General features: G+C 41.2%; 1 protein-coding gene and 1 long non-coding RNA gene across 5 annotated transcripts in view; one reads left to right on the forward strand and one right to left on the reverse strand.

The window, feature by feature from the left end:
* Positions 1-27,998, forward strand: part of LOC105677193 (kin of IRRE-like protein 1) — a 337,620-nt gene that overhangs the window by 47,098 nt on the left and 262,524 nt on the right. The gene's annotated exons all lie outside the window — the stretch shown is intronic.
* On the reverse strand, positions 5,061-27,967 carry LOC136997790 (uncharacterized). Its single transcript, XR_010888439.1, has 2 exons — positions 27,469-27,967; positions 5,061-5,206 (listed from the first exon to the last, which is right to left on the reverse strand). It is a non-coding gene; the product is annotated as an uncharacterized lncRNA (long non-coding RNA).

A 27,998-nucleotide genomic window follows, 5' to 3' on the forward strand; every position in this document is an offset into this window, starting at 1 on the left:
ATCAATTTTATTAAGATTTTATTAAGATTATTTAGAACATTATTTTCTTAATATTTCTACACAACACACACACACACACAAATTGCTTCCTGTTTCTCATTTTCTTTATATTACTTGCTTGCGTATTTGGCTTTTACTTCTGAATAGCCCGTTTCGCATATGTTGCTTTGCACAGCTAATGTATCAAAGAATAATTCCGTCGATAACTGAATAAACAATTGAACAGGAGCTAGATAACATATGAATCTGAAATCTTACATGTCACCACGAACAATGCGAGGACAATGCTATTTGTGGAAAGCGATAGTCCGATAAATAGGAGCATGCGGGCGTGATTGTGCGCGAGTTAACTCCGTCTTTGCTATTATCGCCGCCTATTACCAGCGAGATAACATTAGCAACGCGACATCGCCGTCGCCTCGATCTCACGGGGGTGTCAACGGTGTGTGGTAGTTGCCAGATACTCCCGGAGATAAACCCCTATCGATTATCAATCGACGGGCCACTGGGCGGACGCCGACGCGTGTTGCACAGTCCAATCGATAATCAGCTTGATAAGGCCCCGGTGGGATTCAATATTGGTCGCGGCATATCCGGTAATGGGAGTCGAAGGAGAAACGTAAATCGATCCATAAAGCTCCGCCGTCGCATTAACGGTTCGTCGATTATCAATTGATCGACTGCAAAATCACGCCGTCCGCCTGGCGATCCAGGCGATTTGATAAGATTCCGCCTAACAAGCCTCGATATCGCTATCCCGTGTACGGCGGCATCGCCGCTCTGACAATGGAAATCGGAAAGCGAAGCCTCCTCACCCCCCCGGGGACCGATCCGCAATAACGCCGCGCGCTGCTCACTGACGGCTTGGCACAATAAAAACGCGATGACCGGCGATTTTCCGACGCGTACGTGTACGATTTCCCATAGTCCGGCGCTTGGACAGAAACGGCGGAGGACCCGAGAGACCGACGTTTCCGGAGCGGTCTTCCTCTTTCCTGTCAGTCGATTTGGAAATAATATCGAGCTGTCGCGTCAGCAAGTGGATTGTTCTTATCCTCGTAGTTGCCTAAGATGCCGGCGAGAACGGAATAGAAATAAATTCAATAGCGTCAAACTTGACATCGGGATTGACAGTTATTTCCGCGAGAAATGCACAGTGATATTTTTTTTTTTTTTAAGGATAATATAGTCTTTAAATAAATGTAAATTGAAACAGGAAATGTTGCAAGTGAAGAAAAGACACATCCTCTTTAGATCTATTTTTTTCATTTTATATAAAAAAAAGATCATGCCGGAATAGTTTCGAAAAGAAACTTATCGATCATCATTTCCAATAGAAACAAACAGGTTTCGCGTGTTTTTCTCTTCTCTGATAAATCCGAGCTAGACGGTGTCGCTCATCGGTTTTCGATAATTATGCATTTTGGTACGTTTCTCTCGAGACACCGGTTCTTTCATTCGTCAAGCTGCATCTCGAGCTGAAGCCCATTTTTCCTTTTAATTCCTCGTGGCAATCTCTAAATCGAACAGACAGTCTTGGCTGAAACACAGCGCCAGACGATTCAAATTCGCGATCACTAATAATTAGTCAGCTGGTAGCTCTATGTCTCTGCGTCGAGACAAAGCTCGCTACGCGCGTCGTTCATCTAACCTCAAACTCATTTTGCTTATATAGATACATGCTGTGTAATATTGCTATTGATGTTTCCTCTTTCAACCGACTAAGACAGACGGCAACTTCGTCTGATATATTTGCTTTTCGACGACGATCTCATTCTTGTCGATGCTACATTGTTTAGTTCATTATTCGTCGCGAGGGTTAATCAACGCCTCTTATCTGTTTCCAATCAAAGTACATACACTTTCTCTCCTACGCGCGGTTACTGTTCCGAAGGTAGATTCCGGTATATAGAGAGACGAAATGTGTCGGAGGGTTGCGGAGAAGCGTGACGACGCGCTTCAGTGATATCTTTCAATATTATTTCGTGTTCTGTCTAACGTTACCGCAATAGTGCTTCTTGAAAATTTGCAAAGTACTGAATTTTCGATCGATGTAGTTCGATATGTAACCGTATAAATTTATGTCAAATATCTTACTATTTTTTGGATCGATTACAATGGATTTGAATAATTGCTATATAATATCGAAATAATTCGCGATTTTACTTTGAAACGGATTTTCTATATCAACTGATGTAACTTATCTATTGCAGTTTATCTTAGTTTGCGCCAGGTATTTAGACTCGTTCGATACGTAGAAGATATTGTAATAAAAAACGGATGCAGCGAACCGATAGAAATTTAAAGCTCGCGTGATAATATGTCGTGGGCGGATTATTAACTGGTCGCTGGTCGATTTCTGCATAATTTCGACAGCAAAATCAGATAAAAGATCCATTGACACGGAATACACGCGAATACCGATATCGCGCTTGCATCTGACGAATTTATGTTCACGGTACTAGCAACACCCGGCATCGATCTGCCGAGAGATCGTCGACCGATACGATGATAGAATCGCGTTACACTCGAATTTCGACTTGTTATGCTGGCCTAGTGATTAAACATCGACAGTCAGCACTCGCGCTTCGTATGTGCGTTATGAGCCAGCTGTATTAATGCACGAATTAGCGCGGATTCATAGTTCGTATTCAGTAATCAGTTTTCACGTTTCACGTTCAATACGCGAATTAACAGGACATTTCACCCTAAAAATCTCTATCGTTCTATGTATACTGTTGATTTATTCACAGTTAATGGATTATACAAATTTAGAAGTTATAAATTTCTATTCGATTAGGCATGCAATATATAAAATTACAAAATGGTAATACGTCAAAGACACGAATGAACATTATAGTGTACAGTTCTTTTTACATTTCGCTAAATTCGTTGCATGATCAATGGCTGTTAGATACTCGGGTTAATTTATTGCATTTTTCCATGCGCCTTTGAAATTAATGTGGTGCGAAGTAATCTATGCGAACGAATCGCTTGTATTGCCTGCCGCTTTTGTGCTGATATTCAGTTTTAATTTGCATCGTGCTCAATATGTTGAAAAAAATAACAATGTATTTAACGTTCTTATATATTTTAGATTCCTATATATTTAAAAAATGTAATTTTAAATATTTGCAGAAAATTAATATTTTTCCCTTTTTTTCATTTTATTTTCATTTATTATCTGAGGAAAACGATTTCCATATTAAAGCCAGAGAATGCGCAAAGCCCTGCAGGAAATTACAGAGCCAACACAAGTCTTCCTTGCGTCATTATTAAACGTAAGATTCATATATACAATGTAAATTGTGTCGACAATAATAAAACATTAAACATAAAATTTTTTTATGAAAAAAATCTGAAGCAACTACGTGTGAAACAAATCTCAAGATATTATTTTTAAATAATTTCAAACACTTGGTCGAATAATGTTATTTGCTCGACCAAAATTATCAATTACGTATGTAAGATAATAGTTCCCGAACTATAGCTAAGTTAGTTGTGAAAGTCATTATAATTGCTTTAGAATACTCGGAACGGCAGAAAGATCGTTTCCAGCAGGTAGAATCTGATTTGTCGCGCGTTCGAGCCACAATGCGGGATAACAATAACATTGTTCAATAAAACTTGACTTGCTTATTACAATAGTAACAAAAATGGGAGAGGCTTCTAAATTTCAAAATAAAATACAATTGAAGGACTTGTAATTATGAAAATATTTAAAAACATATGAAAAAATTTCATCAAATTGTTTGAAATTGTTTAGAAAGAAGGATGGACATTAATATGCTCTAGATATTATGCCCAATTTTCAAAATTATTTTCAGAATCTGTTAGGAAAAAGAATAAAAATTTATTATTGTTGTAACTTGTGCAAAATGTGTGCTCGATCGTATAATCGGACACGTTCTTCGAAGAAATACCGCCAACTCGTTCGTGCGGCAGTAAATGACCACCATCACTTATACCAGAAAAGTCTGAGAGTGACCATTTCGATGTTTTTAGAGCTGGAACAACATAGCCACATTTTTCAATATACTGGATTTTGCCATTTGGTGCATGTCTGTGCTACATCTATGTACAAATTGTGGATCAGGAGAATGCGCTTTTTGTACGGATTTAATTATTTTATAAAGTACAGTACTAAAATAAATAGGAATGCTTCGCAGTCCATAAATATGGATGGATAAATTAAAAAACATTACGATAAAATTGCAGGAGTAAATACAATTAATAATCATTACGCATATACGCATTTCTCTATAATATGATTAATTAGAATATGTTCTGTATGAAATGTTTAGGTACTCTTTTCAATTAATATATTTTTAATCATTATTTTTAACATATACATCTTGAAAAACTCTCTCAGTACAGCTTTTTTGCACCATTTTATATAATATTTAACTTTGGAAGGATAATAAAACCTTACCTTTCAAATTATTTGGGAAATATTAGAGGAAAAGAAAAAAAGGGAAAATGTACATCTAAAAAACTAACGATCTTTTGTACTATAAACCACGTTTTTAACCTAAAAATAGATATCAGTTTTTTTTTTATTTTTTTTTGTTTTTATTACATACAGAAATATCATAAAATAAATACAATGTATTTTGTTCTGATTTTTGATATCTATGAACACTATGAAGAAAATAAAATAAAAATTTTATATTTTATATTTGATCATGTCAGTATTTTACTAATTACAGTTTTATTTTATTTATTTCTCTCATCTTTTATTTTTTATTGCTTATCTAAACAACGTTTATCTAAGCAAATGTATAACTAACTAAAAAACAAAAATTTAAATAATTAGATTTTATCTTGATGGTATTCTTTATTGCATGTCTGAAAGTTTTATAAGCATAATTCTAACATAATTCTTTTACACTTGCGAATTTATTCTATAAATTTTAGGAAACTTGATATGAACTTTATTTTACATATTCTATGATGTGTATCTTTGTATGCATAACAAAGCGACATATACCTAAGGCTAAATATTTGCATTAAATTGTCTTAATCTATCCATATGAAAGAAATAGATTTACGAAAAGATATATGTATTTATTATTTTATTTTAATTTTTGAGTCGGCATTATATATTTGATAGAATTTTTATAGATCCATTACATTATATAGGTAATTTAATTTTTACTCACCGGTATACGATGCGCAACAGCGGAGTTGTAGCTCACACGATGACCTGCAAAATGGAAAAATATATCCAGATTAAAGAAATGCTTAAAATAATTAATACTTTAAAAATAATTATTGTGAATATTAAATTTTTTACTCATCTTTAAGCAGACATTTGAATGTATTAAGAGAAAATGTAATATTAACTACATAATATATATTGAAGAAAATCTAAGTCTTATATAAATATTCAATTATAATTATTAAATATATTGAAAACGTCGCGGAAAATAAATGATATAATTAGAAACAATGACATTACATTCTATAATACATTGAAATCTTATATACATAAAGCGTATTCTCCGAATTTGTATAATAATTTATAAATGTAATATTAAACAGAAAAATCAGGCATCAAGAAATAAATGTAACTGTATAATTTTAACTCTAAAATAGATGCAAATAGCTGATAAGAGATCGATAAATGTACTACGAAAAATGTCGGAATGGTCACTTTCAAGTTTCTCTATGCTTATCCACATCGTGTCGTACGTGCATATGTATGTACGTATACGGACAAAAGCTGTAGCGGTTCACCGATGTCGCGATGGTCTTTTTTTTCCGCCCTCGTGCGCCGCGCCGATGCGGGGGATCGAATGCGCGCCTTGATCACGCGGCGCTGCGCTTTTTTATTGCCCGAACGAGCAACGTCCCGTACGCGCGCGACATACACTCGCCTAAGGTGGTAAAAGCACGTAGTCGGCTCCCTTTATGGAGCTCTGCCGTAAAGCGGAAAAAGAGGATAGCGTGGATAATTACCCCGGCAATAACCCGTTGTATGTAAACCAGTATTCGCCCCTTACGAAGGCTTAGATAAACCGCGTTTGGTTATGAAAGGACGATCACGCATGAAGGCGCGTTGAGAATCCAACGAGCACGTTCGGGTCACCATCTGACGGAATTACATTTTATTAAAAGAGAGAGAGAAACAGAGTATCAAGCCATTGTAATGAGATAGAGTTTTATCGATCATAAAACGGGACTGTATTTTACGACTTAAATTAACGTTAATTGCAAACTTTAATGCCGTTCACGGTTGGTTAAAATTGTGTTTCAAAACTGTTTAGAGCGCACGTGGAAGATCTTTCGCGAGGAAAGTACAAAGGAAAAGTTTTCCCTATCACGTTTTACTTCAATAAATTTTTTATTTACGAAATTAATAATCTACAATAAATATTAGAGGACATTTGTTGATGAATATACATTTGATATGAAATCTGTCTAATATGAAAGCTGACATAAAATATTATTCTGTGGACAAATTTGAGATATAAAGAAAAATGCTTATAACTTTTATTCCCGCAAAACAGCTCCCCATATTCCGTAGAGTAGAATCGGAAATGATATTTTTGGGGACCTGGTGATGAAAGGCAAAAAGGGATATTGCTCTGGGGTTGCCTTGCTAGTCGCGTCAGCAGAAAGCTTCGCACATTTGATGGACGTACGAATGCGTGACCTCACATATAATATAAATAAGATAAATAAAGGGAACATGTGTGACATGGCAATAAATTTTTTTTCTGACAGCTTTTATCTTATTTATAAACGAAATTTACATTAGAATTATATTTTAAAAGTGCACATTTTATATCAGAAACGAAAACACGATCACATTAAATAATAAAGGTTTAAGAAAAGCGGAGACTTTTTTAGAAAAAATAGAATAATCTGTCATAATTTTAGTATAAAATTGGTTTAGACTGGTTTAAAATGGGTAAATTGATTAGCAAACTAACAAAAGAATTGTTAATCGGATCTCTTTATTTTGAAAGATATCGTGTTAAATAGTCAATAGCAAAATTAAAGTTCTGATTAAATTTAATCTACAGTACTTTTTATAATGGTTATTTATGTTTAAGCATTGACCAATTTAGATCAGGAATTTTATTAAACTGATCAAAATCAGAGATAGTAATTCTATATTTAAAGTATAATACATTTATTACAATAGATTTCTCTTGCTTGATTAGTGACCTGCTGTGCGCTAATTATAAAGTAATGTGTAACCGTGTTATCTATTGTAGGCATTTGATTGAGAGATCAAGAATACTCAAAACTTGTCGAAAATCACGGCGATATTAAGTTCGCGATGAGAGTGACTTTGTAGGCGGAAACATACTGAGCGAAGGAAAGGTAGGAAGTAAGTACGGAAAAGTTGAGAAACTGGAGAACTCAGCATCTTCCCGGTTAAGGCCTTGCGATTCGTGAGAAGAAGTGAGCGCGAGAGAGTGTAAGGGCGACACCACATAACTTCCATCGCATATTGGTCGACAGGTCGAGGAGTAACGGGGGGGTGGTTACGTGGGGGAGGGAGGGGGGGGGCGAGCGGGGATGCCATATCCAATATTATCGAACGAGTTCCGGAGTCTGACGTTCTGTATGGGGATTTCGATGAGGCGGGCCAGTCGTGGGTGGCGGAGGAGGGGGTCGGGCAGGGGTGAGTTGCAATCTCGCAGTTTGACTTGGGGGTGCGCGCGTCATGTTTAAGCGGCAATTTTGGCATCCTGCAGACCCCGGCCCCACCTTCTTCAACCTCCGTCGTCGGCGGTACTCCCACCCTCCGGCCGGCGGGTACCACCCTTTTGAGATCCTTATGTCCCCCCCGAGGGGTTGCCTCGCCTGCTACTGACAGATAGGACGAAACTCGCGTCTCCAGTACCGCCGAACCCGCGGCATTGGAATTGCACCAATACATTGCGGATTCTGGAGACGGCGGTGTGCGAGCTATGCGGTTGCTTTGCGCGATCTATAGGATCGAGTTGTATGCGTTGTTGAAACGATGGCTCTTGCACGACGGCGCGGAGTAAACTCGCGGTAAATACACACAGGATAAATAATAAGTTTGCTCGCTTGTTCACCCGCAGGAAATGCAATGTGGATTTATCGCGACGGTGGTTTATTTTATCAGTTTTGTATCAATTTTTCCGAGAGATACAAGTAAAGTATTGCCGCGAACGCACAGTCACCATATATTATTGCAGATATAGAAAAATATTAATATTCACCGCGCGCTACCTTTGCACAGGTATTAGTTTATGCGTAGATATAAATTCTTGGATTCATATTTATTAATGAACGAGCGAGGAACATTGGTTAAGTAATTTTATCGTGGTGAAATCAAATAGTATAGAGTTTGAAGGAATTTTTATTACGTTTTTAATTAAAGAAATTTTATTAATAATATTATATTTGTATGCCGTCTATATTGTTCTTATAAATATTATTTTTCTTTACGCGAGACTTTAAAGAGATAAGAAAATAATTACGTACGCCGTACTTCAAATAATGTTGTATCATTAATTGCTTTGTGAGAAAATTGAAGAAGAGCACTTCGTTTTGATATTATACTCTATACCATTATAGATGAAACAAATACATGTGAGACGATGTCCGTACCGACGGTGCTATTACCCTAAACAATCTTTCCATCGATAACCGTTTAAGCCACTTAAACTCTAGCCGACCGGAACGAGCGAGGATTAAAAGTACGAGCGATTAAGGTTAATTTTCTTTAAGTACCCTGTTAACAGTGCGATAACATTGAGCGGCGAACGATAAAATTACATGGAGCTCAGGAAAAGCGCGTTGCGGTCAGTAAGTGCGATGGGTGGGAAAAAAAGTAAAAAAAAAAAAAAAAAAAAATAACGATGTCGCCGGGCACGTCTCACCGGGTCACCATGAAATATATTTCGCCGACTCAGCCCACGGTGCGATCATTTTGCCGTAGGAAAGAATCGGACATCGAACCGTAGCTGGACTCGGGTCGGGCAAAGGGTAGCTAAGCGATCGAATGGGGATGGAAGTTTCCCTCACGAGAATTCACGGTGATTTTCGGACTAACTTAGATCACCAGGTATATTTTCGTAATACGGGAAAGCGCGTGCTAAATTTGACGAGAGATAAACGCGCGGACCGAAAAATCACGATTTCAATCTTTTCGCTGAAAACTAAAGAGCGATAACGTAAAGTCAGCGTGAATCTTTAATAACGCGACCATCGTGGATTCTATTTCAATCAGCGAGAAATAGGTTATGCGGCTGTCGTTTAATCGGACCATTAATTAGAAACTGACACCGTATGTGCATCAGACAGCGTTGGCAATAACGGGGAAGGTGGTGGTTTTGCCGCGGAGAAAATTACGGTATCGCCGTTGATTGATCGGGCAATTAATTAGACATTGACGCGCGCGAGTTCGTAACGCGGCGCCGCTCGCGAATTTGGAATGTAAGATATACTGCGGACGTTTAAGTCGACTGCAGTTGCACCTTTGCCAGAGGAGGGGGGATCTCTCTCTCCTAATGTAACGACGCGACTAACGAACCGTGACTACGGAATAAATGTAACCTACTTCGTGAAACGAGTATAGCGGTAGCTGTAATTGAGGTATCGGCAAGAAAATAAATCAAATCGCACCGGTTCGTTATTGATGGAGCCAATTATGCTTCGTGACTCTCATCTCTCTCTTCCAATATCATTGATATATAAGTATTTTTCTTATCTAAGCGCATGATATATTTTCTCGCAAAGCAGTGTTATAATTAATCCAATGAAAAGAAAATCATGTACCATTCCAGTTTTGTAACATATTTTATAAAATATGAATATAATTATTTTACAAGGTTTAATATTAGAGATCGAAATCTATCGTCTTATAAAAATCTATTATTATTTATTATAATTTTGATGAATTGTCCATCAGATAATATTATTGTTGCTCAAGAATATAATGTCGGAATAATTATGCGTTGATCGACTATAATAGTTACATATTTTCTTATTCTCGTTAAATATACATACGCGCAATTAATCAAAAGCATAGCGGCAAGAGTTAGTCGTGTCCCTGAAGTCACTTGAAGTTTCGTTTCCCTTGCGGTTTACCGTTCCGTCCATCAGCAGGGATCGAGTAGCGTGCATGAAGGGGCTTCGCAAAAAGTGTACCACCTTACGGAAATAAATCTCGCGTGCTGTATTTCTTTCGTCGGAACTTCGTCAAAGTCGGAAACAGATGTGTCGTTTCGTCGCGAATTCCTTTTTGGACGAAGGGTAGGTCACGGCGGAGGTTGCATCGATTCGGAACCGTTAGTTTTCTATCATACATCATCGCGACTGTTTCGAGATGACACCGTGTGGCCAGGGAACTTTTTCTAAGTACGACGCGTTGAAGCCGCACGCAAGGATAAATTCCCGCGGGAACTTTATTAATGACAAGAAGCTGATTAACGATCGGCGCGCTCCGCATGTCTACTCTAACTCACTCGCTTTCATCTTATTGCAGTCGTAGCTCTTCCACTCTCGCGTTACATTCTCTCATCCGTATGTACTGGGCGATTCGAAATGTATACCCGCCTCCCCATTGCCCATTAAATCCTTTAGTCTCGCTACTAGTCTCGCTAATGAGAATGCCTTGAGAACGTGTCGAGTGGTGTTTCATAAGTGCGGAGGTGCGAATAATTTATACGAGACGGTGTAATTACGTAATAATTACGCTAACGATTAACGCATATGTGGTTATGCAGTCGTGATTAGTTATCTTATTTGGCTGGCGACAGTTCATAAAGACGCGGGAAAAACTGAGCCGTCACAAAGATATCTATAGAGCTTTTATTTTTATTTGTCGCACACTCCCCCCTTCTCGTTAGCATAAAAAACAAAAGGGGTGCAAAATATTGTCTAAATGGCGAGAACTCACCGCAATGCATTTTGTTAATACACCAGCATTATCGCGCATTACGCCGTCTGTGCGTATCTGCACCAGTTTTAAACCATTAAAACGAATGGCATTTTCAAAAAAAAGTGTGTAAACATGCGCATTTTGTGCATAAACACAAAGCATAAGCTCGTACAGAGAAAAACGCTCTTTATCTTGTTATTAATTGTTTATTAGGTTTCAACGCGCAGTCCGAACTTTTAGACGTTATAGCAATTGAGCCAACAGGTTACCAGTAGAATCTTGCACCTTCTACCGCCCTGTTTGGAGTTTAGATGAATGTGTCTTACCTCTGAAGACCTTCGCTAACCGAGCTCGGCATTTAACTTGCTAATATCATATTCATTGTATATTCATCGTTGGCACGGAACAGGCTGTACCTTCAGGTAACGCTTGTTTCGTATGCCCACCTGCACCAGCATTATTTTCTCTCATGTTGAGGCAGAAATTTATATATTAATTGGACTCGGCTAAATTAAACGTCGGTTTTCTAAAAAAGGTTGCAACATATAAAAGCTTCCACTTTCTATTTATTTGCGTTCATCCCGAATGAGTTACTTAAACTCCACCTTTGGAAATTCTCTTACTTTATATATTCCAATTTTCGCATCTCTCAATTTATTCTTTGCCGTGCAAAGCAAATTTAGATATAATTTAAACTTGCGTATTAACAATCAAAATTAAATATTAAATTTCCAACTTTTCAAATTTTCCAATACGCTCGCAAATTTCTCGCGTACCCTCGGATATTGCTAAAATCTTTTGATGAATATATATATAAAAGTAGATCTGTACAGTAATGCAAATTATTTAAAAAAAAATACTTACAATGCTGTATACGACACTGTTGTTTTTTTAGACTTATTGTTAGCTGAACTTGGAAAGTACGGTTGAAAGGTGATCTAACACCTATCCAATTTATCAAGTGTAATCAAAATATAAGGCGGTAGCTGTAACGGTATTAGTTGCAACGATCAATCATATAAGCGAATCCAGACTTACCGCAAACTTGATAACTTGCCGTCCAGCTATTTATAGTTTGGCGAACTTCGCAGTGCCGATACTTTGGTAAACACTTTGCTGTAGTATAAAACTTGCATGGTCGCGTCACATGGTCGCTCGCGTGAGTTGATTTTCATAAATTGTTTTATGACATCCGAAATTACTTTTAATATTACATATTAAATATGAGTATACTTTAATTAAATATTTTAGAAATATTAATAAATGGTTATGAATTAATATATTGCGAAGTATAATTCTCTTCAACTTTTAAATCAAAAGTAAAGAAAGATTTGTAACAGTATATCTCTGCTTTCTTCTCTTTTGAAGTTCTCATAAGATGCGATATTTTAAATATCCTTTGCCGGAGATAAGAAGAAATTGAACTGTACCTTTTTTTAGATTCTTGAGTGCTCAAAGTTTTCGTGTACTTTCGGGGCAAATTGCCACGACCGCCTGAGTACTGCCTCCTTTCCGCAACGTCTAACGTTACATCCGCCCTGTCACAAAGGGGATGACACTATTCGTCAGTTAAAAGCAAAGATCCTGAAATTACCAGAAGTTCATTGAACGCGATCCTCTCCTCCTCTCTTCGTCCAGATCGTATCTCTAAGCTTTCGTCTAGCATCCGCCCTTTCGTTGAATTTCGATGGCCCCGAGTCGATACACGCTTCCGAATGAAAGAGTAGAAAGGCTAGGCAAGGGCAATCGTCCGAAATGGAGGAGGTAGAGCCCAATTTTCTTACGACGCTTGGGAGCGGCGGTGACTACGTGAGAGTCGTGAGTAGAATTCTGTTTACCCTTCGCTCGAGCCACCATTTGTTCCATCCACTCCACATTCCTCTCCGCCGCTTCTCTACTCACCCTTCCGCGCTGTCCTCTTTCGCCGGCAATTCGCCGTCCTCCAAGCTGCATTGACTAAAAACAGCAATGCTGTACGAACGAGCGCCGGCAGCGCGCTTAGATACCTTTAATTACCTTGGTTTCTAGATAAAGTGACCGAATAATTCCGGTATAATTGCTCGTACATCTTTTCGCTCGGCATGCGATCGCACATCATCTCTCGTGAACAACGCTAATTATTTCAATCTTATTGTTCGGGAACTTTTGCATTTGTACAAACAACGAGAGTGCAGCTTGATCTTTTCTTTCATTAAATAAACTGCAATTTAGTTAGTACATTATAAATGTGTAGAAATTATCTATCTGCTTTTTCGTAATCTTTGCGTAACTTGTAATGTATACTTCGGTCTAGACTTAAAGAAGGTTATTTGCAAAGATGGCTATCTCTTTAATTGATGAGTGCCCTGTCCTCTTTCTCCTAAAGGCGGATTATGTTTCTGTCCCGGGGTAATTTTATTGTGCCGCTACTTTTCCTACAAAATTGTACAGTGTGCGGTCACGACAGACTACTAAGTGCAGGATTAGGAAAGTAGATAAGACCAGTTGCACACAGCGGCAAGGCTCAATTATATTACAGAGGCACAGACTGTGCAATTGTGCATTTTGCTTAATGTTACTTTAGTCTCAGTTTTTTGCTTTCCTCTTTGCTCTTTTGTGTTTGTTCCTAGATACTTTGCAAAAATTATTCCATGTGTGTTTAATTCTTTGACATGTTTTTAAAATATTTACACCGCGTCGGTGTCTTTATCTGGAGAACCAGATTATTAACCTATTTCAGTCTAGACTCATTCAAAGAAATGTAATTTTGAAACGCAATCGTCCGATTTATAATTTAATTTGAAATATTGATCGTCTAATGGAAGTACTTTCATTTTAAATATTATCAAACTTATTCAATTACTAACTACTGAAACCGTTAGTATCTGATCATGGAAGATATATAAGCTCTGATCGTGAAATTGTAATGTAAACGGTAATAACTGCAGTGTTTTGCGCTCACTGATGTCCGTTACGCATTAATTCGGTATACGTCTTTTTGATTAAGAACGAGTCTTCGAGGACGACAATAAAATAACAAGCGTAAAAGCGAGCTGTCGTCGGTGTGCATAGTACACGAGAAAATGGGACACGATAATAAATATCACAGCCGTGACATCCGTAGAACAGATTAATCGCGCAGATAATTCTACTTTTAAAGAGGATAGACGCAGCTTTGTGATGATTTCATACTTTCAAGCTTGCCTATCTGTTTCTATTATTAATGATATAGACTTGTCACAAATTCGTACAAAGGCAACAATTGATGGTGGACGCGTTCATTAATTATTTTTTTTATCACAAAGTGAAATATATTCGGAGATACACGATTGCAAAAGTAATGGAGTAAAATTTCGTTATTCAGTGAAATCAGATTATTGTAATAAAAATAAGTGGTGAGGTATATATGCGCATACGCGCTGAATAAAAATTTATTTTCTTTTGATTTATCACGGAGAAGTAATTGAATAGATTAAGCGGAAATAGCATATTAAGATACGTCGATACAATTTTGTGAATACATGTCGTATATTCCGTGACGATGTGAACACAGCGTTCGCGCTTGTTCGCGTTCAGACGGTTCTGATATTCCTGAACGAAATTATCATCGCCTAGTGGGAATGTTAGAAATATTCCGAGGCTTCACAGTGTGAGATCTCGCTCACGCGCGCGGCCACATTCGCGGGAATATTTCGTGTACGATACAGATCGGATGGATAAACCATTCTCGTCGCGGACGTATAGGGAGTGAGGACGACCGAATTAAATTCCCCACGGCTAGATGCTGAGCTATCATACGGCTTTGTCCGCGAGTTGATAATGTTTCGCAACCGACGCACAGTTTCGCGGAGATAGAGAACGAACGGGTAGACACACTATATGCGTGGCGACACAAAAGCGGGAAAGAGAGGGAGTGCCAGCGACCGAGAAAAGCCTGAAGGGAAACGGGATGGAGAGAGAAGGAGGGGAGGGAGAGAGGAGAGAGGAGAGAGAGAGAGAGAGAAATTACCGACGGTCAATGACAGAGCTTCCTGCGGTTTTCTCCGCTCGTCCGCCTGTATTCACGGCTCAGTAAGCTGGCAATAAATCCACTCTCTCCATCCCCAACCCCTGCCCGCTCATCCATCCACTTGCTACCTCTGTGCGTGGAGTGTACGCACCCCCGAAATTCGGCGTTTTGTTGAATCGCCGGAACGAGATCGTAAATTGACATAAATTAAATTTGTAATGGTCTTGTCGTAACGAAGCGCATGAGCAGCCAGCGAACTGACGTTGAAAGGTTGTCGCGGATTTCTGGTTAACGCTTGCATGACCTGCGAATAAGACCTATTAAATGTGTGTCTTTGTCTAGAGGAAATTATTTAATCTGTGTAACGAGATTGTTGCAGTGTTAATTACGGTAATTGTGACATTGGCGTAATTATAAATCCACATTATTTTCCAATGCTAAAAACAGCAATCATTATGATGTCATTAAAGAATAATGATTGTATTAACGTTCACATTGAAAAATATTACTGCGCCGCATTTACGTCAATGTCCATAATTACGCCGCGAGGAAAAATTTATCTTGTTTTATTTCATTAATTGTCCATTTTATTTCATAAATGTATAATCATTTTCTACAAATTGGAAATTATGCGAGAGAATAATTTTATTTTGTAATTTATGTAGTGAGATTTTTGGTCCCTTCGTAATTTTGATTAGCGTATTTGATTTAGCGTAATGATATTCGGGGAGGCGTTGCACGTGCGAAAATAGAGGGTAAAGCGTACATCGTAAAGCGTCGCTTCGGATCGTGATGCGCGCGGCGTATCCAAACAAAATCATCATTTCTCCACGGCCGATCGGTACCATATTCGCCGATTAATCCCGTAATATCGAAGTCTAATATTTGTTCCACAGCGGGTACTATCGATCGCCGGCGTTCGTACTTGTACGAGAAATTCGTTGCCTGTTGACACATTGCGGGGAGAGACTAGTCAACTAGGCGATCAACGGGACGATCGCGGTGCCTCGTGGGTCCCTTCTGCGAAGTGCATGAGGAGGTCGTTTCCGGTGTGACGTAGACCCATTCGAAACTATTCGACGTTTAGCTCGCTCGGACGATCAAAGACTGTGTGCTCACCCCGGCAGTTCCCTACGGTGTTGCGACGGCATCTACGTAGGATTCTAGGCGTTGTCGTCGTCGTCATCATCGTAGTCGACGACATCCAATCGTAGCGCCGTAGTGCAAGTTGCATCGAGATTTCGTGGCGCCAACAGGAAATCCCATTCGTGGAATTCGAGTACGTAGCAGCTAGGTAGCACCGGTAGTTAATCATCGGCTGTTGCCAATAGTTTCACTGTCTGCTGCACGTAGCTGCTCCATCTTGCCGCGCGCTACCTATGGCCTTCCCTGTATAACTTGTCCAGATGTAGTTCCTTATCCGCGTCAGCTGGATGTAGTCGAAGTTTATTACGCCGGTAATGTCTAAGTTGCCGTATATCGGTGATAACGCGGACGGAGTTGCTAGTTTCCGGATGTACATCTCTCGGCGCGGTAACGATTGCTTCGGCTGCGCCGGGGCATCGAATTTGTTAACCACCGGCATTAAGGTACACGGATATCGTATTACGTCCCGGTACAACGCGATGCGGTAGTTATACGGGGAACAGTCTGCCGGCAATGCGAATTACGTGTGTACTTATTCATGGAAGGCGTTCAGGTTCAATCTGCATTGCGAATCAATCTTCTACGGACACGTAGCGGCAACTTGTATAATGTAATTGCATGCAGCGAGAGTAGCGACGTGACTATTAATTATCATTCTCCTCTGCGAAATAAGCAATACGGGTAAATATGATCTTATTCGGCGCAAAAGTGTATCACAGCTTGCGCAAGTACGACTTATCTCTGAACTGACTCTTAACTCTAGCGCTCGCTTCTCGCACGGTGTGAGCGGCAATTGAGCAGCTGGGGGGGGGGGGGGGTATTAATTACACGCAATCAAGAGAAATGTCCAATTTCGGCGGTCGCGTTCTGATCAATCGCGTTACAAAGCGGTGTCATTAACGAGTTGGCTCGAGTACGATCGCGCGTAATTATCGGCCGGTAATCGCGGGCGTGTAATTTGCAAGCGGCACTTTTTCCATTTAGCGGACGGGCGGGCCGGCGTTTCGAGTCGTCGCGCTCGGAGTCGACCGCGCCGAGGGACGTCCACCCTACGCCGAGTACTCATGCTCGTGCTCGAAATAACAGAGTTCGCGGGAGAAATTGGTGTAACTCGGAGCTTTGCGGGCCATTAATAAAGCGGCGCGGGCGGCTCTCGAGCGCGCCCACTCACAGGAGCTCACGTGTTCGCGCTGTTTCGCACGAATGTACCGCAGACACGTCCAGTGTATACGCGTGCACACGAATGGGCACTTACCGGGCGACTCAGTACGGTGACCGAGCACGCTCGCTCACGCGAAAAGCGCGGAGAGAGCCAGCCTCGGCGCGAATTCTGGCTCTCGCTTCTCCGTCACGGCTTCGCGAGCGAGGTGGAATCGATGCGGGGCCGAGGGGTTCCACATCGCCGCGACGACGAAGGGGAACAGTCATTACCCACGTTTCGTATCCGCGCGCGCGAGCCGGTAATGTCGGTCATTACAGACAGATATATAGATAGATAGAGCTTGTGTATTACATATGTAACACACAGAGCGACAACAGTCCTTTTGAGGCGCAAATAACCGTCGGAAAGTAGAAGAAGAAGAATAAAGCGGTAGATTGCGCGTTAGAACCTTATCAAAAAATGCATAGATTCAGCGCCGTCACGTTGGGTAAATGACACAATTTTTTAAAACACTGCGTGCATTCTACGGAAGGAAATTCGAAAAACGCGCGAATGAGCAAATTCGAGACATTAACGCTTTTATTTTCCACAATGCTCTGAAAGTTAATTAATTTTTATACTAATTATTAAAGTAACGGTGTCCACTTTGGCGTAACTTGATCATTACAGGTTGCAAAAGTTGGATGTTGAGAAAATTTGTATGCTTCTTTTTAGAAAACTCTCGTGTTCTAAGGAAACATTTTAAAAAATGTCTGAAATGATTCTGTTAATTATCACGTTCGTTAAAATAGCTGGTATAATGATTTCTCCCCCGGAGAAGCTATCAGCCCAATCTCGTTATTCCGCAAACTTAATTTGGGCCGATTATTCGCGAAGAGGCGCGTCCCGATAATAATTGTCCATGACGGGCCCGAATGTCGCAATATTAAGCTACGCCAAAGCACATTGTTATCATGCACCAGATTCTCCGGCTTTTACTGGAATTTCCGTTGGAAACGCGGGCGCTCCGATCAGATTGAGGGCGCGCAGCGCGCGCGGCACGAGCATCGGCGCTGCGCGATCAGCGTCAAAGGGTTAATTAAACGTAACAAAGAAATAAAACGGCGACGTTATCCGTGACGTGCTGCTGCACACAGGTATACACAAAGAGAGCGGTGCATCGCGGCGCCGCTATCGCGTATCACTCGAGGTATCTCGCGTTTTCTCGCAGCCGCCCCGCCGGGGCGAGAACCGGAAGTTGGAGCGCACAGCTCTTTTCCGGTGGTATGGCCTAGCGTTTGCGCTCGAACAGCGGATTAATCGCGATACGCGTCAAGCAAGAAAACGCCCGGCACGACGGGGCGGAAGAGGGAAAGATGGATGGAGGAGCGAGGCGAAAAGAGGGAAGATCGCGTTCTCCTTTGGATGTTTACAAAGGTGAATCGTGGCTCGTATCGGAATTTGTGTTAGACTTGCGCTTCCCGTTGAGATGAGCGTGGTCGTCTTTGGATAACGGGAGGATGGCTCGAGCGAGATGGCTGAGCGCACGATGCAGGAAATTTGTTGCCGAGGAATCACCATACTCGATGGAACGCGAGACAGTATTATGGCATAAACGATATGATTTACAGACGGCTAGAAGGGCTAATTGAATTGCGTTCCATTTTTGTTTATTTCAAAAGCGTATTAAATTTGTATCGAAGGTATTCGTCGCTTTGTTCCTGCGCCCATTTAGTGGAGCTCCAACGTCCATAATTGGACATATATTTTTAAAAAGGCCATAAACGTTTCGTGATATCGATTGACGGTGCTAAAACGTAAAATAATTGAGTACATTGCTCTCGATTCTCAGCATTTTGCAATCTGAATAAACGCGTGTGTACACATGTATGTGTGTACGTACTTCAATTTATTAATTCATCGGATAGCTCGACTATCTCTTTTAGTTTCCTGTGCGACACAATATAACGTAAGCGACAGAAAACAGACGAGCAATTTAAAAAACGGTTAAAGCATTGACCTTTGCACGGCCGAATCGTCGCATTTTGTGAAAAGGATCGCACGCAATTAACATCAGTGCCGAAATGGTGCCAATGGCGCGCTTTCACAGGAAATATTTCCAGTGTGGTAACATTTTCAATTTGCTTTTAGTAGCGCGACCCGCTCGCTCGCACGTCGCGCCCCGACAATCGTATATTTCACGTTGCGCGTCCTAACTGGGAAACTAGAACCCGCGCATTCTAATAATCACCCTTGCGGTGTGTTCCCATTATTAGCACGGCATGCACGATCGTTCCTGCAAAGAGAAACAAAGAGAAGACATTCGCGCTCACGAAGACATTACTCGCGATAGCGGGATCCTTCCGGCGAACAACGCGCCGCAAAGCACCGGCCATCCGCAACATATATATATTTATACACACACACACACACACACACACACACACGCGCGCGCGCACACACATACATATATACGTATGTGTATATATACATATATATAAATATAACGCGAAGAAGCATCGAATGATTCGAAGAAATCTCCATCTTTCTTGCCGTTCCTCTCCCCCTCGCCCTTGCCACCCTCGCACCGACACAACGAAACGAGGTCGAGAGAATATCGCGGTCGGTGTGCGAGTCTCCCGCGGTCGGATCCCCTGCGCGTCTCCCTCTTCCTCCGCGGCACCGCCGTCGTTCCACCGGCGGCTATGCTGGTGGTTGCCTGGCCATAGTCACGCTAGCACTACTAATTGCATGTCCGACCAAAGTATATCACTACCACCGCCACCCATCGTGCCCGCCCAGCGCACTGAATCCGCCCGTTTCGCGCTGCACGTACTATTCAGTATTCCTCTCCCTCAGGGCGGCGGCGTTCTCCCTTTCCCTCCGCCACCTATCACTCCTCGCGCGCCCGTCTCCTTTCTCTCCTTCTCACTCACTCACTCTCTCTCTCTCTCTCTTTCTCTATGTGCATTTTCACCCCTCTTCTCTATCACCACACGCTCGGACACATACTCGTGTATTTCGCGTACGGTTTAAAGCGCGCCGAGTATTACCGCGCGCATGGAAGTTGAGTCGCGCTTTATTCGAGTTATTCGCGACTGTTTTGATTAGGTTCATCGCGACGGCTGGTCGGGACAGACGGTTTGAATTCAGTTCCATCCTAACTTTCGCTCCGTCTTCTCACGCGGCCACGAGATAACCTGCGGTATCCAACCCCCTCGCAAAAGGCTCGCATTTATATCGCGGGAAATCATTTCCCGACTGATTAGTATCGTAATAACTCGCGTGATTCGGTTTCAGATTGCGTTGGCCGTCTAACTTCGTACTGCTTTTGTTCCTTGTACACGTATGTGTACGTCGTTATGTGCTTGTCTTTTACATATCCAATCAACATTTATTCACGATTTGTGTATCTGAGATTTTATCAAGCTATGTCGAGTGAATTTTCCAAATATTGTTTTAAAATATTACACATCTATTTCTTGCTGAAAATATTATTATCTTATTGATTCTTGGCTATTTTAATAGATATTGTAAATATCTTATATATATATATATATTTAAGCTACAGTAACAGCTAGAAACGTACGGCAACCTCATTTGCGCGAAACCTCATGAATATAGAAACATTTTTCAGTCATATTTAAGAAATTTCTTGCTTGTACTACTTTTTCAAAAAGTTTAGGAAGCTATTAATTTTGTTTCTTCCTTTTCCACAATTGTAAATAATAAAACTCGTATCGATTCTATTGTATTTACGACATCGGCCACGTCGATGTGAGTTCCACGCTCTGTGACAGTTAATAATTTAACAGTCCCACTTTCATCATCCTTCGTTATCCGTGCGATTTTTGTTTATCTTCTCTGTCCTCTTATGCGTCCCATTAATATTGTAATAATCCTCCGTCACGTAACGTCTGCCTCTGCCTAACGCTCTCGGCATATCCCTTTCAGTCCCGCGTATATCCCTTTCAAGCCCCGCCAATCTGCCATGTGCAAACACCCGTCTTTGTTATCGCCGAAAGTATCCTCTTTGCTGGGTTTGTTTTCTAGTCGGTGAAGTGTATCCGTGTCGAATTACATGGAAGGTACGATTACCTTTGAACGGTTAACGCGTGCGCAATCCCAACCCCCCCGGTGTCCACTTTGGCCACGTAGCGCTTGAAGAGCTTTTCCCGAAAAGGATGGCACTGTGTCGCGCCATTAATCCGATATGATCAGATTTGCGAATGCGCGCGATAAATTCGAGATGTTACGGAATGGAATAATTCGCTATTACTAACATATACGTGTAATCCGGGAGGAAGCGACCACTCTCGAATTTCTTCCTCGGCCGCTTCGTGCAATCGCTGGCGTGTAAATCGTGACTCGGGAACACTAATTTCGCCGTCTTCGATGCGATAGAATAATGAAATATACCAGACGCATGTAAAGTAGGATAGCGTGTAGTTTGCGATGCGCTCGATGAATTAAATATCTCAAAGGAAGGGCGAGATTTAAGAAGCGCAGATGCGCGTAGCCGGGAGATTAAAAGACGCAATAAATATTGTCTCGGTAACTACACGGGCTAAATCCGTAACACACTTCTTTAACCCGATTGCGAGCAGCGCGCAAGGTTACTATATAATGGACGAGCTTAATCCCTCTCGACCGCAATTCATTACAGAACAGCTTCCCATCGACACGCTTTGTTCTTTGTTATCCGCGGTATTAGCTTCTTTCTCGCGAGCTTGCATGCACTCGTTTTCTCAGGCGAGTACGAGTGCCGAATTCCGTGAAAGCTGCGATTTAGCTTTGAACGACCAGCGTCGACGCCTATTCCGCCACTCGGCTCTTGTGTGTCGCGGAGGTGTTTCCTGTCTTTTATGTAGTGCGATTAATCCGATGAGGAGGAACTCGCGTTTTCCGGGCGCACTCGATGTCGTCAGTCCCGTGGAAATCTCTCGCGCACGAATACACTGCTGCCTTCCGCATTAGCGCGCGCATAATTTATTTGTACTTTCTTTGGTTGCTTCAATTATCCCCTTAACTATGCATCGTTAATGCGGACGTGCATTATTAACGGCGAAATCTCGCCATGCTCCGCCATTCTTCGTTACGAACGATATCCGTTCCCGAAAGCTTTGTCCTTTGTTGTTCGCGAAACTACTCCACACCTCGGGCGTCAGTTCTCGTTTTCACAGTGCGACCGACACCGGTTCGAATTTCACGAAAACCACCGCGATTTACCTTTGTAAACACATCCGGCGCATCCTCTCCCTTTGCCTATGTACCGGTCAATCCATCCGTCGTCTGCTTCTAATGAATGACGTCATGCGTTCCGTGATTTGCACACGCAATTATTCATGCATATATTAAATCGCGAAATCTACGTCTCTATGACTCAACTGGCGTAGCAGATAACTTTGTTAATTGTTGATTCCTTATTTCATCTGTATTCTTGCTCAGTTGTGCGATTAGCAATATTATGAGAAGGTAGGAATATGTGATGCACAGTATAGAAATTTGAGGTATAATTTTGATATTTTCAACAAAAGAACGAAAACTTTGGATGCTACGTATAATATACAAGATTTTATATTTTTATGATAGATGGATGTTTAATTTTGCATACTATGTCTAGATAGATATTTCTTAGAACGAAAAATACAGAACTTGTATTGCTACATTCTGCATTATTTTTAATTCCATCATTATTTTATAAAGAGATATCTTGCATGTTTTAGTGGTCCGTAAAGTAAAACTTAGATACTTTGATGATCCGCAGTGTACTTAATTTTTTTATAGTAATTTTTCTACTGTCAACGATAAAATTGCCCTCTCTTTGTTGCTTATTTCCCTCCATGTGCCCATTTTCTTGAGGAAAGGTATGCAAATTCCATGAAAGCCGCGACTTTCTTCTATAAACAACTCAAAGGACGATCCCTTATTTTTCGTCTCTTTGCTTCTGAACCCATTCTCGGTACACTTCCAAACAGATTTTTCGATTAACCTGCGAGACGTTCGAATTACGCACGTAATAAAATGCGTGTAATAAGATACAGCGAAACATTAAAAGAAAGAGATCAAATACTGTCCTCGAAACTTTTAACAAGAGTTGATGTTACATATTTCATCTTCCGTTCGGTTCTGATAATTCATGGCGTCCGACGATAAAAGCCGCGCACGGCCGTCTAATAGTGGGCTGTTATAATTTATAATAGAATGGCCATGGCGCGGTACGGACGGCCAAACAAGCCGGGAAATATGGCACGGCTATTAAAAGCTAACGATTAATTAAGCACGAGATAAATATTTGCCCAACGAATTACGGCGATATTAATCTCCGTTTTGTGCGTGCTCGTCGTGTCGCATCGCGCGAGCCCGCGTTACGCACCGCTCGCTCGCTCGTCCTCTCTGCGACGGCCCTTTCCGTGTTTGCGCGTCTGTTTTCGCGATTATTCGAAAGCGCGAGCTCTCACGGACGAGATCGGGATCCATCCTGCAGCGAGATAATTCGTTACCGTGGCACGACCGCGAGATATTTTGCTAATTAAGAAAATGCTTTTACCTCGAAACTCGTGCAAGCTGCCGCACAGTTCTTTTACGAGATAATTTCGAGAAATCTCATTATTATTAGTAATTAATCCATGTCTGGATTAACCACATCTGGATTAACCTTTCAATACTTATATAACTTACAATGATATGATTATAGTAATGTCACTTTCATCGATCTCGACTTTTACCAAAGTAATTTTGCAGATGTGAAATTCTCGAGCATGGCATTTTCATCACAATTATATTTTTCGCAGTTTTTATATTTTATTCCTTTTTAAACATTGCGACTATTTATCCTTGCATTTATTTATTGCACTAATTTTGTCCCGCCATAGAGAGTCTTTAATTAATGTTGAGAAATTGGATGTGTGTCTTGTCAGTATATTTTTTATTAACATGTACATGAAAGGTGCTTGAGTGAATAGTGCAGGATAAGATATTGAGAGGAATGTTAGATGTCTAAATAGAATGCCCGCATCCGTTTCCACTGTAATTCTCCCAGTTGGATAGCAAAGGGTTAACTCTACTGCTGGTAGGTCCAGTTGGGTTAGCCACAGGCGTTCAGGCGTTCTTTGCCTCCATTAAATTAACCCTTTACGCTAGCAAGTCTAACTCGCTAGCCCACAGGCGCTCAAACGTCGTATTTATACCGCTGTTCTGATTAGCTATCTCGCTGTTTAGCTCTACAGTGTAATAAGTTTTTATTTACATATACCTTATATTTTTGAATTTAATTATGTTAACATTTTATTTTAATTTTATTTTTATATTATACAATTTTTCTTTTTAAACTATAATAATTTTTGAAACAAATTGAAGAATTACTTAAAAGTGTAGCAAGTAGTAGAATGAAAGCACTTTTAAGTACTCGCTTTAATTATTTACAACGAAATAAGGAACAAGAAATTAGTGCCGCGCAATCGTAAAAGTCCGCCAGGAAAGCAAACATATGGCGATTCGCGCCTCAGCGCATTGCAATTAATCTTCATGATTTTAATTAAAGCTCGCGAACGTGTGCCGGAAGAATTTCGCAAATTGAAAAACGCGTCTGAATTTGAAGGAAACGTTACGCGCTGTTCGCGAGCATTTTCGCGCAGGCGATCGTTTGTCTTGCGTGTTTTTGCCATCGGAGCACCGTCGTGTCTATCACGCGAAATCCGCGGCTGTTTGCGGGGTAACCGCAGTTACACGGCGCGCAAAATTCTATCCCGGTTCACAAGAGGAAGGCGGGCACCTGCGGAAGATGCCAGACATAGAAGACGTCAGACGGAGAGATGCGAGTCACTCCATCATAATTAGTCTCTCGGCGTTCCCTAAAGGATTGTACCGCGTTAGCTCGAATTCAAAGTAATGCGATCGGTGATTAATACGTTGCGTATAATTAATTTTGCCTACCGTTAGGGAAGCTGATACGCCGCGGATTTATATAAATCCTTCTATTTTACGATTTTACCCAACAAGACGCCGATGAAAGAAATGATCGCTGGTAATTGCAGCGATTTAGAATTATAATGGCCGTCAAAGTAATAGGTTTTTATTACTTTCAAGCGAATTAAGCACCATTATAGCACCTTTAACATTTTGGTGATTTTTTCTTCTTATGATATATTTGTGAAAATGTGATATTTTGTTCGGCGTGATTGCGAAAAATTGATACGTGATATAAAAAATAAACATATCTCACGTGAAAATATCTCTGCCATTGGTATTCGAGATTTCTATGTAGACTTTTATCCGATGGTCAGGTTGAATAATGATCGAAATCCAAGTTGAAAACGTCCAACTGTTTCCATCGTTTAAGTCTAATTAATGGTGCTGCCTTCGCAGGAGCATCGCGCAATAATGGCACCGGCGAAGAAAGCTCACAATGACGACGTGGGGGGGGGGGGGGCATATAATGGCGGGCTATCAATAAAGGGGACGATTCGCGATCGATTGATGTAATTCTGCGTGCGTATCTCCGGTATACAGTTATTTACATTAAAACCTTCTTACCGGCTACTTACGCGACCCTCTTTGTCTACCTAACATTGAACGATCCGCGCTGCAAGGGAGTTTACGAGTCGTTATCGAGTATCGTTATTGAATTTCACGGTGGAAGCGGCCGTCGAGTTATCTAACTAAAATTGAATCAGCCGCGACCGTCTTTGACGAAAAAGAGCATGGACCGTGAAGAATTCCACGACCGAGTACTTATACCCCGACTTCTTTCCGCGTGAAATTTGCATTAAAGTACGAAGGGTGAGTCAGCGCGTAGCGCCTTAATTGCTTACTTTGGAGGATCGTTGCTCGTAGTTAGCTGTTTTGCGTCAACCGACTTAAGTAGCCGAATGATACGGCCGGGGGAACATAATCCGAAGTAGCTCAAGCTACATCGGGCAAATAACGCGCGAATCTCGATGCTTCCGCATCGACTTCCGCATCGACTTTTGCAAGATTGCCGGGCACATTAGCAGAGCGAGAGGGACGGTAATCTCCAAGTTCGCGAATTTTCTGGATGCACATCTTGAGCGTTTCGAGAAGTTACTAGCCATTCGATGTTTGTTTCGCCAAGTTCGTCATTTCTGCCGAGTTATGCGTTACGGCCTTTGCGAGCTAACTGGCAATTCTGAACTCGCAATAGCATTCTGCGAATCTCGAATGCGCGTCTTGTTTCTAAAATTTCAAGTTAATTACGACGTAAACGCGGATCCGGCTGATCTTCAATGTTTGCGACTACCTTAAACTCTTTGCAATTATCGTATAAATCAAGTTTTGCAAATATTACTTCGTTAAAGAGTTCAATTGATGTTATTTCGGAATACGTGAAAACTTTAGGCAGGAACAGTTAATTACGATAATTACGATTAATTCAACAGGCAGCAATGGCGCTGAAATATTTTGCTAGAGTTCGACTTTAATCACCGCGGAAATTTATCATCGATGTTGCGTCGTGGCCTTATTTCCGCTATTGGCTTAATTAGGAATTTCGCCGTGCGGCAATTGCATCTTCAGAAATTCAGCTGCGTCTCAATTTGGCGGCATACAATTAGCGAATGTATTTGGCGAGCAGCTTTACGCTCTCACGTTTCCGAAACGTATTAACTGCTCGCGCCGTTTAAGCCGGACTGCAAAGTTTTAATCGGCATTTTTAATCATTTGCGCAATTATCTTTCGCAGAAATTCGCGTAATTAATTACAATAGAAATAAATTAGGAGTAGGTAAACGTTATTCTCTTATAATATCTATAACGGTAACAGGATGTTATCATTGGAGGGCTTCGGGGCGTTATTTTAATCCTCCGCGCGTCTAATTACTTCCCTAGATCCCCTGATCGCGCGGGCCAAAAACGATTTCGCCGCACACACCTGGAAGCCCTCCCCGCGAGCCAAATGGCTGCACGCCGTAATAACTAATAGTGCGCCCTTATTCCGTCCATTGCCGCAATTACAACTTGGGCGTCGCGCTACAATTGCGTCTTTAGAGACACCTCGCGTCGGATCAATGCCGCCGCGGGCTTTAGAGGTGGCGCGGAAACGTTCGATTTCACACGGCAAGCATGAGTTCCAGGAATCGCGAACGGATTCTGGTTACGCGACGAAGCCGTCCCGGCATCACGACACCACGTATTCCCCGTAGTTAATCCGTGCAATCTGCGACGAGGCAGGACGCGTGTAAACGCATGCGCACATACGTATGTATATGTGCTTTCTCTAAAGACAAAAGAAGCGCGACGGCGTTATATCGCCGTATCTATCGTTGTTCGCTGGGGGACTTTTTAGAAAGCAGCGCGTACATACCTTGTCATTGTGATGACACGAACTCCAAAGACGGCTCGTTACTTTCGCCTGGTGAATGACTGCAGGGAAGATGAGAACGGACAGCGCGTCTGCACGCGAAAAGGAGATGGAGCTGCTGCGACGCTCTTTTTCCCCCGTTTTGTCTGACTGTCGCTTGTTCTCAAGGATAATTCCGAGTACGTCGAGCTCGTCTTCGTTTCGACGTCTTCTCGGATAATTGCGGTTGCACACGACTTCGTTGTAATACACGCCTGGACGATTTGTCTGAATTGCGCTGGTATTAATCCACGTTGACAGCAAGGTTCTATTATGAGCGTGACAATTCTTTGGCTGATATTGCTCGGCAACTTTGTGATAATGACAAAAAAAGACGAGCGTTTTCGTAATTACGAATAGTAAAGAATAATTGAAGTAATATTAATTTGAATTAAACGAATCGATGGTTATATTGTGAAGAGAATAAAGAAAACAGCTCATATTGTTATATTAGAAGAGTAATTTGTCTCTTTTAGCGCGTAAAAATTTTAACT

This window comes from Linepithema humile, chromosome 1 (assembly GCF_040581485.1).
Source record: "Linepithema humile isolate Giens D197 chromosome 1, Lhum_UNIL_v1.0, whole genome shotgun sequence".
Classification (NCBI taxonomy): Eukaryota; Metazoa; Arthropoda; class Insecta; order Hymenoptera; family Formicidae; genus Linepithema; species Linepithema humile.